Raw genomic sequence first — 13867 nt, 5'->3', positions numbered from 1 at the left:
ACAGCTTTGAGAACTACTACTAATAACATTCAAATATGGTAAGAATCCATGCCAATTCAGTCAAAAGCAACTGAATAAATAATTGAAAAGCATCAAATACTGAAATAACAGGTATCTCAGTAAGACTCTAAAGTAGCACAAAAATATAGCAATTCAAAGGCACAACATGAAAATACAGGGACCAAAATACTCAGAGAGACCTGTCCAGTATCAAAAAGATACTATCAAAAGTATCAAAAAGATAATAAAAGAAGACTCAGGCAGTTCTCTTGGGAGAAAGCATTCTTAAACAAACGAAATACTACTGGGGGGGGGAACTGCTTCTATGTTGCCATTCACCATATTCAGCATGAAAAGTCAAGAAGAAAAAAACTTCAAGGCTCTATTAGAATAAATGGGACAGATGCAGCACCCCAAATTATGAAGACTCGTGGCTCAGAATGATGGTAATGACAGTAACTCTCTGAGTAAAGTATCCCACAGTCACACTCGAGAAGAGCATTTTGAAACAGAAGGAAAGCATCTTACTGCCTAATCTCCATGCAAACTAAATAGCAGAATAATGAGCTTTTCCTATGATTGTAAACAGCACTAAAACAATAGCAAAATTTTAAATCAGAGTTTCTAAAATTGGGGCTACATTTTATTTTACCATATCAGGGCTAAATTTATTTTACCACATTAAATAACAAAGTCGATTGTATAATTAATACTTCACCTGGAAGTGAGATAGCATATTTTCTATTGGGTACTTAACAGGGACATCTCCTAGGGTATTGATATACAAGCGTGTTCATTTTAAATTGATCTTTCACAAAGGCCAAGCATCTTGAATTATGTATGTGTAGCGGGGCTGGCTGAAAGGCTTTGTGGGAGCCTGCCCAGGGAGAGGGAAGCTCGGACAGCTGCCGCCAGTTTGGGGCGTGGCGGGCACGGATCAGGCGGAAGGAAAGAAAAGGAGGAAAGAAAGGTGGTGGTGGTCGCGGTTTCTGTTGTCGGGGAGAGACCAGGTGAAATTGCAGAGGGATTTGAGGTTTTAGCTGATCCCTCTCTTTGAAGGAGAGGGAAGGAGAAAGAGAGAGTGAGAAGGTGGAATTTTATTGCTTTCTTTCACAGGGGGGAATATCCTGAGTGGAGGCAGGAGAGAAAGAGAGGAGAGAGAAAATTGCTGGGGTTGCTAAATTCAGATTTTAACAATAAAGGAAAGGAGGAGGGGTTTTTGACACCAACGAGATCTGGGACTGTGAGCGACGACAGAAGAGAAGGAGAGGCTGGTCGTTACTGCTTTGGAGACTGGCAGCCATCCGAACTATGATTACTGTTACTTGTGCAAGTTGTAGACATTGTGGGGAATTGCCCTCGCAGGGCGAGCTGTTACTGCAGAACGCTGATCACCTTCGTACTTGTTCCCAGTGTTGCCTGGGGCTGGGTTTTCCCCACCCCCTTGTTTCCGAACAGTTGCTATAAAATCAGTGACTATTGCTGCTACAACTGCCGGGAGCTGTTAAATACCTCCACGCATTGACTATCGGGGCTAGGGGTTGGTCATCTTCGTTCCTGAAAGCCCCCCCCCTTTGGTCATCTTCGTTCCTGAAAGCCCCCCCTCTTTGGTCATCTTCGTTCCTGAAAGCCACCTCCTCACTTCTCACGAGCTCCTGCTGGAAAAGACACTTTATTAACACCTCAAGAGCGCAGCTGCTGAGCGCAATGGAGGGGAGTGGGGCTGGGAGGGGCTGGCCTTTGGTGGCCTCCAAGGAGGTAACGCTACATATGCAAAAAGGCACATGCTAAAGATACATCCAAAAGCATCAATCTGATTTAGATCAGATTGGTACCAAGTCTGGGAGATCAGTTAACAGGTGCACTAAGGCAGGGCTTCTCAACTTTTTCACCCATTGTACCACTTTTAGGATAAGGCAATATCCGAGTACCACCAGTCGCCCATCAAGGTGTCAAAAACTGGACCCAAAGAAAGAGGAAAAAATGATAAAGTACAGGTAGTCCTCGACTTACAACAATTCGCTTAGTGACTGTTCGAAGTTACAATGGCACTGAAAAAAGCAAATTATGACCATTTTTCATACTTAATGCTATTGCAGCATCCTCAGAGTCATGTGATTTACATTCGGATGCTTGGCAACTGATTCATACTTATGACGGTCACAGTGTCCCAGGGTCATGTGATCACCTTTTGCAACTTTTTGACAAGCGAAGTCAATGGCCAGGGTGGCGTGGCCAGCTCATCACTCAGGTTACGGAATGCCTGTGGGGGTGCGGGCAGGGATGTGGGGGGATCTGTGGTGGAGGGGGGGCGGACAGGTATGGGCACCTTCCTTTTCTCCCTCTCTCCCTCCCATTGTCCCTTCTTTCATTCCTTTCTTCCTTCCCTCTTTGTCCCTTCCTCCTTCCCTCCCTCCTTTTCATTGTCCCTTCCTTCCTTTCCTTCCTCCTCTCTTTGTCCCTTCCTTCCCTCCCTCTCTCCCATTGTCCAGGGCTATGGGAGCAGGGAGGGCATAAAAGAGCCTGGAGGAAGCAATTGGAGTTTGGACGCCGCTGCCGCCACCACCGCTGTTGCTGACCCAGATGGCTGCACGACAGCAGCTGCTGCTTCTCCTTTGCTGCTTCCTCTGAAAAGGAGCGGCGGTCACACTCGGTGCAGCTGGGAGCCTGGCATAGCCGCTGTTCTTCTGCAGAGGGAGGAGAGTGCAGGCAGTGGAGGAGCACACAGGGACAGGGAAAGAGCCACAGCTGCTGGACTCCATCTGGTGCGTTGCACGCGGCCGCAGCCAGAGAAAAGCAGCGAGCAGAAAAGCGGCTCATTCATTGCTGCAGCCATAGCCCAGAGCCACGCGCATCCCTGGGTATTTCTTTTACGGGCACGGTGGAACCTCAGCACCAGGCTGGACCCCGGGAGGCTCCTCAGCACCGAACCGAAATGCAGCTGCAGCTGCAGCAGCTGCAGCCCCTCCCCAGATGCAAAGGGGCACTTTTCGGGCTCCAGTCCCATCGCTGCACTGACCTGCGGGCGAAAACAGGCCTTGCTCTCTAGACGAGAGCTGAGCCCAGCAACCGGAGGGCAGCCATGAGAGCAGCAGGAAAAGCGGGCAGGGCCTTGCTGGGGAGGGCTACCCCACACTCTCTAGCAGCGGTCAGCTGCCAATCCCGCCCTGCTCAGCTTGCCCATTCTTATTCCCACTTCCCAAAAGGCAGTGCTGTAAACTTTATAGCTTTCTGCAAGCAAGATGAGCAGGAGCATGAGAGCGGCATTTCTAAGCACACACCGATTCGCGCCCCTGCCCATCTTGCTCACTTGCCAGCACCCACAATCTGCCCGGCCTCCCCTCTCCCTGCTTTGCGCAGCTCCTCCTGGGCCCCCTGCACCCGCCGTTAATCCTCCCGCCACCATGCAGGGTAAGGTCAGTGCTACTGCCCCCACCCAGATACCCTCGCCTCCCCCAAGCATTTTTTTACTCCCTTGCTTTCAGCTGCATTCCCTTTCTCCTTTTGCTTCTCTGCCTTCGCAATGTGTTTGTGGGTAAAAAAGAAAAAAAGTTCCATGAGACTTTCTAACTTCTCGCGAGAAGCTAGAAAGTCTCATGGAACTTTTTTTTTTGTTTCACAAACATGTGAAGGCTGAGAAGGACAGGAGAAAGGGAATGCTGCTGAAAGCAGGTGAGTAAAAAACTGCTTGGGGGAGGTGAGGGCATCTGGGTGGGGCAGGGGGGGACCCAGGCAATGTGTCGCACAGCTCCAGTGGAATCTCCACTGAAAACTGCTTGAGGCTGCCTGCTACCCCCAAGGTTGCTGCCAATCAGCTGGAGCTGCGTGCTTTGTTCCTGGGCTCTCAGTAGGACCCAGACAATGTGCAGTTCCAGCTGACTTTGCCACAAGCCTGTGCGGCGGTGCTGCTGCTTCACCTCATCCACTTTTACACTTTTTTAATATTTTTTTTCAACACGTCCTACGCATACCACCAGTCAGGTGCTCGCGTACCACTGGTGGTATGCGTACCACCGGTTGAAAAGCCCTGCACTAAGGGATATATTAACATTCTGAGTATACGGTTTACCTCATCAGAAGGCATTGGTAGTCATGGTAAAGAGCTCCCTAGATAGATGTTGAATCCCAATATATTTTTTTTCTGATTTGTAACATTTTATTGGATTATAGAATAAAATACAAAAATACAAAATCAAATAGTAGGACACAGTGTAGAGGGAAAAGGGAAAGAAGAGTGATGGGGAGAAAGGAAAAAGAAAAGAAAAGGCATTGACTTCTGATTTCCTCTGTTGCAGTAGTATATCAGAAGCTATTAAAAAAATGAAATCAGGTAAAGCTCCAGGTCCAGGTGGCCTTGCAAACCAATATTATAAGTGTTTTGAGGATGAATTTTGGCCACTAAAGAGTATAATGAATGAAATATTTCAGGGGGGAAAGGTACGCCAAATGTGGAAGGAAGCAAATGTTGTGTTGTTACCAAAGGAGGGTCAAGATACCACAAAGACAAAGACTTACAGACCAATTTCATTATTAAATAAAGACTATAAACTTTTTTGCTGCAGTTTTGGCAGAAAGACTAAAGAAGATCTTACAAGAATATATACATGAAGACTAATCTGGCTTTCTGCCAAAAAGACAGCTAAGGAATAATGTGGGGACTGTCTTGAACATTATTGAATATTTACAATATCATAATGAGAAACAGGCAGCTCTAATTGTTTTAGATGCAGAGAAGGTATTTGACTAAATTGGGCTTTTATATTTAAAGTGTTGGAAGAAATGGATTTTTGGAGAGAATTTTATTGAAGGCGTTAAAGCTATTTATACATCATAGCAAGCAAAAATGTCATTAATGGTGACTTAACTAAGTCATGTGAAATTCAAAAGGGCACGAGATAAGGATGTCCCTTGTCTCCTCTGCTGTTTGCCTTGGTGTTGGAAGTTTTGAATTGAAATATTAGGCAAGATGAGAAAATAATGGGTATAAACATCAAGAAAGAAGCTTATAAATTGAGGGCATTTGCTGATGATCTGGTTATATTCCTGCAAGATCAAAAAAATAATATAGAATATTTGATGATGAAATTAAATGAGTTTGGGGCTCTAGCAGGTTTTAAAATAAATAAACAGAAAACAACAATGCTGACTTAAGAATATGCCATCTCAAGATAATGATACATTGATTAAAAAATCAGATTTTAAGGTTGAGAAAAAGGTGAAATATTTGGGGGTTATGTGGACAAACACAAATTGTTTCAAAATAACTATGTGCCTCTTTGGAATGATATTAAAAAGGACTTATAAAGATGGGACAAACTGCACTTATCACTATTGGATAGAATCTCTGTAATTAAGTTGATTCTTTTACCAAAATTGCTTTTTCTGTTCCAAACATTACCAATACTTGCAACTGATACTCCATTTAAACAATGGCAAAGGGATATTTCTAAGTTCATATGGCAAGGGAAAAAAAACAAGAATTAGATATAAGCTATTGAAACATGCTAAGGAAAGAAGGGGTTTGGATTTACCAGATTTGAAATTGTACTTTGAGGCATGCTGTCTGACCTGACTAAAAGAGTGGGTGAACCTCCAGAACAAGAGGCTACTTGATTTAGAGAGTCATGAATTAAGGTTTGGATGACACGGTTATTTATGGTATGATAAAGTTAAAGTTAATGTTGATTTTAACAATCACTTTGCTAAACATACTATACTAAGAGTTTGGAATAAATATAAAACAAGATTTTCCACAAAATTGCCTCTTTGGGTGTACTCCCAGGAAGCTTTTTTTAGAAAAGAAATGGTGGCGAAGCCAGACTGATGGATTTCTGGTAAAATAATACTTTTTAATTTCGGTGACCCTATCCTCAAGTTGAAGGAAGAGTTAGAATCAGAGGGCTATGTTTGTCATTGGTTTACATATCAACAACTAAAAGAAAGATTTAAACTAGATGAAAAGAGTCATGGGTTTGATTTTGTTAAAAATGAATTGGAAATTTTATTGTGTGGTAGTGATGAAGATATTATTGCTAAGGTTTATAAAATGTTATTGAAACTGAATTTGGAAAGTGAACATGTAAAACATTGTATGATTCAGTAGGCAAGGAACTTTGGATATAATGTGATGCTACAACAATGGCAGAGTATGTGGACGAAAAGCTTGAAATTCACATTAAATTATAATTTAAAAGAAAATTTTTATAAGATGATGTACCGCTGGTATAACACCAGATAGGTTATCTAGAATGTATAAAGGTATTTCAAATGAATGTTGGAAATGTAAGTGTAAAGAAGGGACCTTTTATCATTTATGGTGGACGTGATAAAGCAAAGAAATATTGGAGTAGGATTCATATCCTAATACAGAAAATTCTTAAAGTAAAGAATAAAGATGAAACCAGAAACTGTTCTTTTGGGCTTAATGGAAGAAGACTTGGAAAAAAATTTGGAATTCTGATCTTATATATGTTGACCGCCACAAGATTATTGTATGCACAAAAATGGAAGGACATTTCAATTCCCACTATGGATGAATGGCTACAGAAGCTGGAGTTGGCAGAGATGGATAAATTGACCATTTTGAATAAAGAAAAGAATATAAGTACTTTTGTTTCTACTTGGAGACTGCTTCTGGATTTTGTGCTTGAAGTGGAAAAAAGTGAAACTTTGATTTTGGATTGTAGTGATTAGATTGATTTGTTGTTATAGAAATGTCTAGTTTATATTATTATGGAAAAGTAAAAAGTCAAGGTTTGAGATGTTGAATCCCCATATTAAAGAGAAAAAAATATTCAAGGGTAAGGCAAGAAGAAGCAAACTTGTGCTCAATAATTCAGGACATATTCAAATGTGGTTCAAAGTTATTGCCACTGAACAGCAATTACACATTTGTGATTGTATCACATGGAAGTATCAGACTGGAAGAAACAAATCACAAAGACCTGACAAAGACAGTAAGTATTGTTAAAATACTGTATAATGCAATTTAACAAACTAGAGAACGATCAAGAGGGAACAATATTTCATGGAGTAAGGACAACTAATTCTTTTTAGAACATTTATGGCTACTAATAGCTATCAACAGCTATGTTTATAAGACACTAGTCTTAGAACTTTGGAAAATAATTCAAATGGGAAGGACTGAGAGAATAGCACCCACCTGCCTAATGGCATAAAGTGACCTCTGTAGGAAGGCTGTGCTTCTAATTGGTTGGGTGCAAGAACTGTTTATGGTTACAGAAGTGCCATATGCTATGGTTTACTTTTAGTTCAAAGGGTCATTGCATCTTAGGCTTGTTTCTATACTGAAGAAAGTTAGAAGTTACTCTTTTCTACATTTTTTTCCCTTTTTATCTGTACCCCCAATTTTCCTTTTCCCTGTCCCCTCCACATTTTTCCTTCCGATTTTTTTCTGTGTTCTTTTGTATTTTAACTTCTTTTGAAACTCAATAAAGTTTTGCAAACAAATTAAAAGCAAAAAAAAAAAGCAGCTACACAAAAATGGAAAGGTAAGTTTCATACTGCTGAGCCCTGGAGCCAGATGAAGGATTCTCACACATGGCTGGACAGGGCACTTCTTTCTGTCCCTCTACTTCAAACTTTCTCTAATGGTTTCTCCATTGACTTTATGGGAAAAACAGCAGAGAAGATTGCAAATGGTGATCATATGATCACGAGGCCCTTGGCAAACAATCATAAGTATGAGCAGATTGGGGAGCACCTGAAACATACTCATATGACCAGGGTGGGTTGATATGACCTTTTATGACAGTTGAAAGTGCTCTATGGACCAAAAAGCATCCTTTCCAAGGCTGTTGTTACTATGAATGATCATTAAAGGTCATAAGTTGAGGACTACCTGTATTCTATATTTTTTGCCTCTCTTATTACTAAAGGAAAAGACACAGTACCTGGAATAATGTAGACACTATAGAGTATATATCCAGTATATATCCAAACCCAATTCAGTCTTTAACAGATTGTGACTAGTCTTTCCCATAAATAGATTTATGATTTTTTGGTAAATTTATTTTACCTTTGATTTATTATAACACATATAAATAAATCATCATAGCAGCTCAGGAGTGTAGGATAGGCTGAATAAAAGTCACTGGCCATGAAGTTTCCATGGCAGAAGATAGACCTGACCTTGGATCTCCCCAGTCATTGTTCATCACTTTAATTACAATATCACATTGGATGCTTCTTAAAAGAATGGGGCCCATAACAGAACATCATTCTCTGTAATTATTACAAATAAAATGGAACTATTATTGTTTGACATTTGGAAATTACTGTATACTTTTATTTATGCACCCTCCCTTTAGCACTGATTCATTTTCATTAACTACGTATCTATTATTGCCGAGTCTACTATTATCCATCCTAAATTTATAGCATTTAACTCTTATTCTTACATGAAATTTATTTATTGAATCTTCTTCTATAATTTCCAGGCTCTTTCTTTCATTGATGAAGATTTCTGAATTTTATATTTCTCTTTAAAAATACAGTATAAGTTATTTCACCCACTTGGTTTTATCTGCAAAATTTGATATTCAGTGTTGCCTTATCATATTAAATTATTCCCCATGGAAGATTTTAAAACTGAAGATTTTAAATCTATAAGATTTTTAGATACATTTACCTTCATTTCATAAATTAAATGAGTGAATTAAAATAATTAAGTTTCTGCAAATGAAATATATGAAGAATTATATATAACATCAAAAATGAAAACAAATAGATGCAACCTATTTTCACATTTGGTGGACTTGTAGAGATATAAAAGCTTTTTGGATTAAGATATGGTGGAATATTCAAAAGATTTTTTAAGAGAAAGATAAAGTTTACTCCACAGTTATTTTTGTTAGGTATTATTGTAGATTTTGATGTTAAAGAAACTAATTTGATGTTGAATCTGATAACAGCTGCAAGATTATTGGTGGGGCAATATTGGAAGAAAAACTCATTGCCTACTATGGAAGAATGGATCCTTAAGGTGTCTAATTTAGCAGAAATGACGAAAATCTCCGCCTACCTGAAGGATCATTTACAAGAAAAATATATTATGGTCTGGAGAAGATGGATTGATTATATTCAAAAGAAATATGAAACTGAAAAGTATTATTTTGCATATGAGTAGATTTTAGGTAATTATTAATAGTTTTAATTATTACCTAAAATCTACTCATATGCAAAATAATACTTTTATATTATTTTATTATATTTATTATATTATTTTATAATTATAAAATTATATAATAATTTTAGGTAATTATTAATAGTTTTAATTGTATAGTCCAGGCCATGGTTTTCCCAGTTGCAATGTATGGCTGTGAAAGTTGAACCATAAGAAAGGCTGAGCGACAAAGAATTGAGGCCTTTGAACTCTGGTGCTGGAGAAGACTCCTGCGAGTCCCTTGGACTGCAAGGCATTCAAACCGGTCAGCCCTAGAAGAGATCAACCCCGACTGCTCTTTAGAAGGCCAGATCCTGAAGTTGAAACTCAAATACTTTGGCCACCTAATGAGAAGGAAGGATTCACTGGAGAAGGGCCTAATGCTGGGAAAGATTGAGGGCAATAGAAGAAAGGGACGACAGAATGAGGTGGCTGGATGGGGTCACTGAAGCAGTAGGTGTGAACTTAAATGGACTCGAGAAGATGGTAGAGGACAGGAAGACCTGGAGGAACGTTGTCCATGGGGTCGCAATAGGTCGGACACAACTTCGCAATTAACAACAACAACAACAATAGTTTTAATTATATTATTATTTTTGTTTTTAATTTATTAATATTTGCTTTGAAAAGGAGTTAAAGTGTGTTATGGTTTTGATTGATAGTATAGTTGGTTAATGTTAGTTAGATTATGTTTGTTTATTTGTTACCCTGTAATCAGCTCTGGGAAGTGGGGGAGGCAGGATTGGGTGGGAGGGGTTTATATTGTAATTTGTAAAACATAATTAAAAAATAATAATTATATATAACATCAAAAATGAAAACAAATTCCTTTGAAAATTTATTTTTTTCAATTTATTTAAAATATTTACATAGTCACTCATCTTATGTAAAATCAAGGATTATTAGCCCTAGGAAGTTGTCATCGATATGAAATGTATTACAAACTATGTATTTAAAAAGACATAGGATCAACGAAGATAATTCCTACATAAAAGAAGCACATTTAATCAAAGAGCAAAAACTGAAAGACTTCCAGAAGCAAATAAATCTAAATGATGTAATAACTCTATCAACAAGTTATTATTAACTACTAATTTCCTTGGATCTTAACTAATCCAAGAAGTGAATATTTGGCTATGCTTTCTGAATGGTTTTCACATTAAAAATTGTTGGGTGTGATAAACTTGCGGACACAGCAGATTTCTGTCTGTCATCATTACAAAGCTGTGACTGTCAATCCAAGCACTTCCCAAGAAATACTAGTGTTACCAGTCAGTTTAGCCTACTGTACACATGGCACAATATACCACAGCATTACTATCATTGTAACAGCTTAAGTTTGTTATCCTGGATTTGCACAAAAAACCCTTAGGTGCCCAAAATTTATCACTGTCCTACTAGCGTTTGGATAATTTAGACATTGATTTTAGAAGTGAAGTAAATACAAAACCACCTTCGACAGCTTTTCAATCCATAAAATTTATATTTCATTCATACTATAGCTGAAACATAATACTACTTGAAATTAATTACAAAACTACAAGTTAGGAGATTACATCATGTTTTGGCAAATATTACAGGATAAAAATAATGTGGAATACAAACTATTCACAGAAAACAGATGCAAAAGGCAAATAATTTGTTTCTGAATAGCTGATATATCAAATCTACAGGGCTGTTATTCTGAAGACTGAGCCACCAATATCTGAAGAACAAATTAATTCAAAAATAGACTTTCAAAACAGTTCTGAACAAGAAATAACTGAAAATTATTCCTATATTCATGAGATGTTAAATTACTGTAAAGATTATTTGATACTTTATGCAAGGCTCTCAATGTACAGGCATAAATAACATGTTTCCATTCCCAACATTCTTTAATGTGAGCAAAGGAATAGGAAATATGTTTATTAATCTGTAGCACTTCCTATGGTAAGACTTTTTTATGGTCTTCAATAAAAAAAGTACTTATTTCTCAGCAGGGAAAAAAATATCAGAAGGTCAGCTGCTAGTACAGTATATTTTAAAAAGTGCAGATGCAATAATTATATCTCTACATTGATTTATTAACCATATTTTTATATTTGTAATACTGTATTACCAAAATCCACTGAAATAAAATTTAACTTATATAATAAAACATCACAAAGTTCCCACCCAAATGGAGTAAACTAACCTTCCCAAAACATTAGAAACATATAAAGCAAAAAACTTCAGCAGCTCTGATGAAGCTTAGAAGTCATCCTGAATAAACTGTTTCTTTAATCTTGGGAAATGTTAGTTATGAGAGGGAAAGACACACCTCAGTGGCTGCAGAGTTTAAGGCATATTGCTACCACAGGGAAGTGTAGTCTTCTAGTACATGAACCTCCTCTCACCTACCCACTGAGAGATCAGTACCTTGAAAAGGTCTGCTCAAAATGACCTGACAGGACAAAACCATTCATCCAAAGAATTCAGGTTGGATATGGGTATAATTAAAAGATGGTGGAGCTTATGCTACTATCACCTCCTGAACATGACAAAACTGATGGTGATATCTTCAGATTACATGCCATTTGCTCTGAAAAAGCAGAACTACTGCATACTCACCTATGTGCATCAGAGCTGAAATTATCTGAAATAAACCCATGGTCACCAAAGAGGCTATAAATTTCAATCCCCCCCCCCACCAACACCCAATCTCCAGAGCACGACTGAAAACCCCCAGTACTAAAAGCCTGAGGGATATCACACAGGCCTCAGAATGAAGTCCAAGACCTTCAGTTTAGATTAAAATTATATTACTATAAAAATTTAATTATAGCCAATTCTTTGTTTGTGTCAAAATCCACATTGCCATCTGCAGATGAAAGTATTTTCATTGTTATCTTCAAAACCTTTCTTAATGTTTCTGTCTTAACTAATTTATTTCTCCTGTGCTTTTCTTTGCATGGTTAGTATGTAGATTGTAAAGCTTACAGAACCAGATATAATGATCTTTCAAAAATTAATACCTTATATTTTTTCTTCATATAAAGCACAAATCTTCTAGAGAATTTAAGTGCTGCAAATGAGCAATAACCCAAACAGCCTTTACAACAAAGAAACATCTGTCCAGTTTCATTCTGTTCTCAAATGATCAGAGAGCAGCACAAGCTCCCCTCTGGACACTTATGTGATATTCAGTCAGAACACTGACCCACGTACGTATCTGTCAACAACAACTACAGTACTGACTTCATCTGATCACATGATTTTTCACTTCAGATATAATATACTATAGCTGGGAACGTTGGAATGAACCTGGTATAAATCAATCACCAAGAGAATCATTAGGCTAATAAAGCACTAAGAACAAAACCTTTTTTAGGCATATATATTAAAGAAAAGTCAGCTGTATTAAATCCTTCTACACATGCTCTTACATCCATAACATCATGCCAAACACATGTATGCACACAGATATATGCAACCATTATCCAATAAATATAGAACATTATCCTGGTTGTAGGGCATCAAACAGAAAAGCTGTTACCTTCTGTTTGTTACTGATACTCTCTCCAAAGACAGTGTAATTTTTATTTGGCCCCTTCACTTGAAACCTCCTTTCCACTGATAGGAATTTAAATTTTACAACTTAATTTTTACTATTTACTATTTACTACTAACTGTTCTCTGAACACCATTCATAACCTTCAGAATGAGACTGCCTGGAGGCAATTCACTAAGTCTGTGAAAAGGAACAAGTTTCTGAGGAAGAAACTGAAAGACGGGAGCTATGTAAAAAGTTCATACCAGCAAACCTCAGATAAAAAGTTGGAAGCTAAAGAAATGAAAAAATTAATAAGCAGGTAAACAGGCACCAAAATGGATGAATTTTACTATATGGATATTTGATAATAATATGGCCTTTTTTAAATTGAAGTTCAATATGTAAATAGGAACTTTGAAATTTTGCAGTTTCCCAAATTTTTTTATTGTTTTCCAATTAAAAACAATTACAATGTATATCAGTGGTTCTCAACCTGTGGGTCGGGACCCCATTTGAGGTCGAACGACCATTTCACGGGGGTCGCCAAACAATGCAGTCCGCCATTTTTTCCCCTTTTCCTTAGCTATGCTACTCCCTTTTATTCTATTGGCTTTTGAAAGCCAATAGAATAGACTCTCTTGAATAGAGTCTAATTCTATTGGCTTTCAAAAGCCAATAGGAATTGTCCAGGCTGTCTCTGCGCTGCTGAGCCCGCCAAAAGTCCCATTCTGCAAACGGTGCTGCAAGTTGTCTGCAGCGAAGGCGAGCTGTCTGGAAGCTTCCACCCCTCCCTGCTGAGCAACTACTAAAAATGTAAGTAAAAGCGGGCCAGGGGTGGGAGGTGGGAGGCTGGCAGGCTTGCTGGCGCACGTGGGGCCCGGCGGGTGCCTTACCTCCCTTGGGCTGGGCCAGCTGGTGGCCCAGCCGGTGGTCAGCCTGCGCCGTCTCTGCCGCTTGCCAGCTACACTTGGCCGGCGCAAGGAGCGGCACCTTGCATGCGCAGCGCTCGCGGGCAGGGAAAGTCCTCGACTTATGAACAGTTGGGTAGTCCTCAATTTACAACCGGTTGGGGGTCACAGCATTAAAAAGGTTGAGAACCACTGATGTATATTAAGAAAAATTGCAAAAAAGCTCATTTTAAAAAAATGAAGATATTTTTGCAAAATATA

General features: G+C 38.7%; 1 protein-coding gene across 4 annotated transcripts in view; it reads right to left on the bottom strand.

The window, feature by feature from the left end:
- The window catches only part of RBM20 (RNA binding motif protein 20), an 83208-nt gene that overhangs the window by 38976 nt on the left and 30365 nt on the right, over positions 1-13867 (bottom strand). The gene's annotated exons all lie outside the window — the stretch shown is intronic.

Source organism: Crotalus tigris, unplaced genomic scaffold (genome assembly GCF_016545835.1).
Source record: "Crotalus tigris isolate CLP2741 ecotype Arizona unplaced genomic scaffold, ASM1654583v1 scf7180000018556.678853, whole genome shotgun sequence".
Taxonomy (NCBI): Eukaryota; Metazoa; Chordata; class Lepidosauria; order Squamata; family Viperidae; genus Crotalus; species Crotalus tigris.
This window is presented reverse-complemented; position numbering and strand designations above follow the sequence as displayed.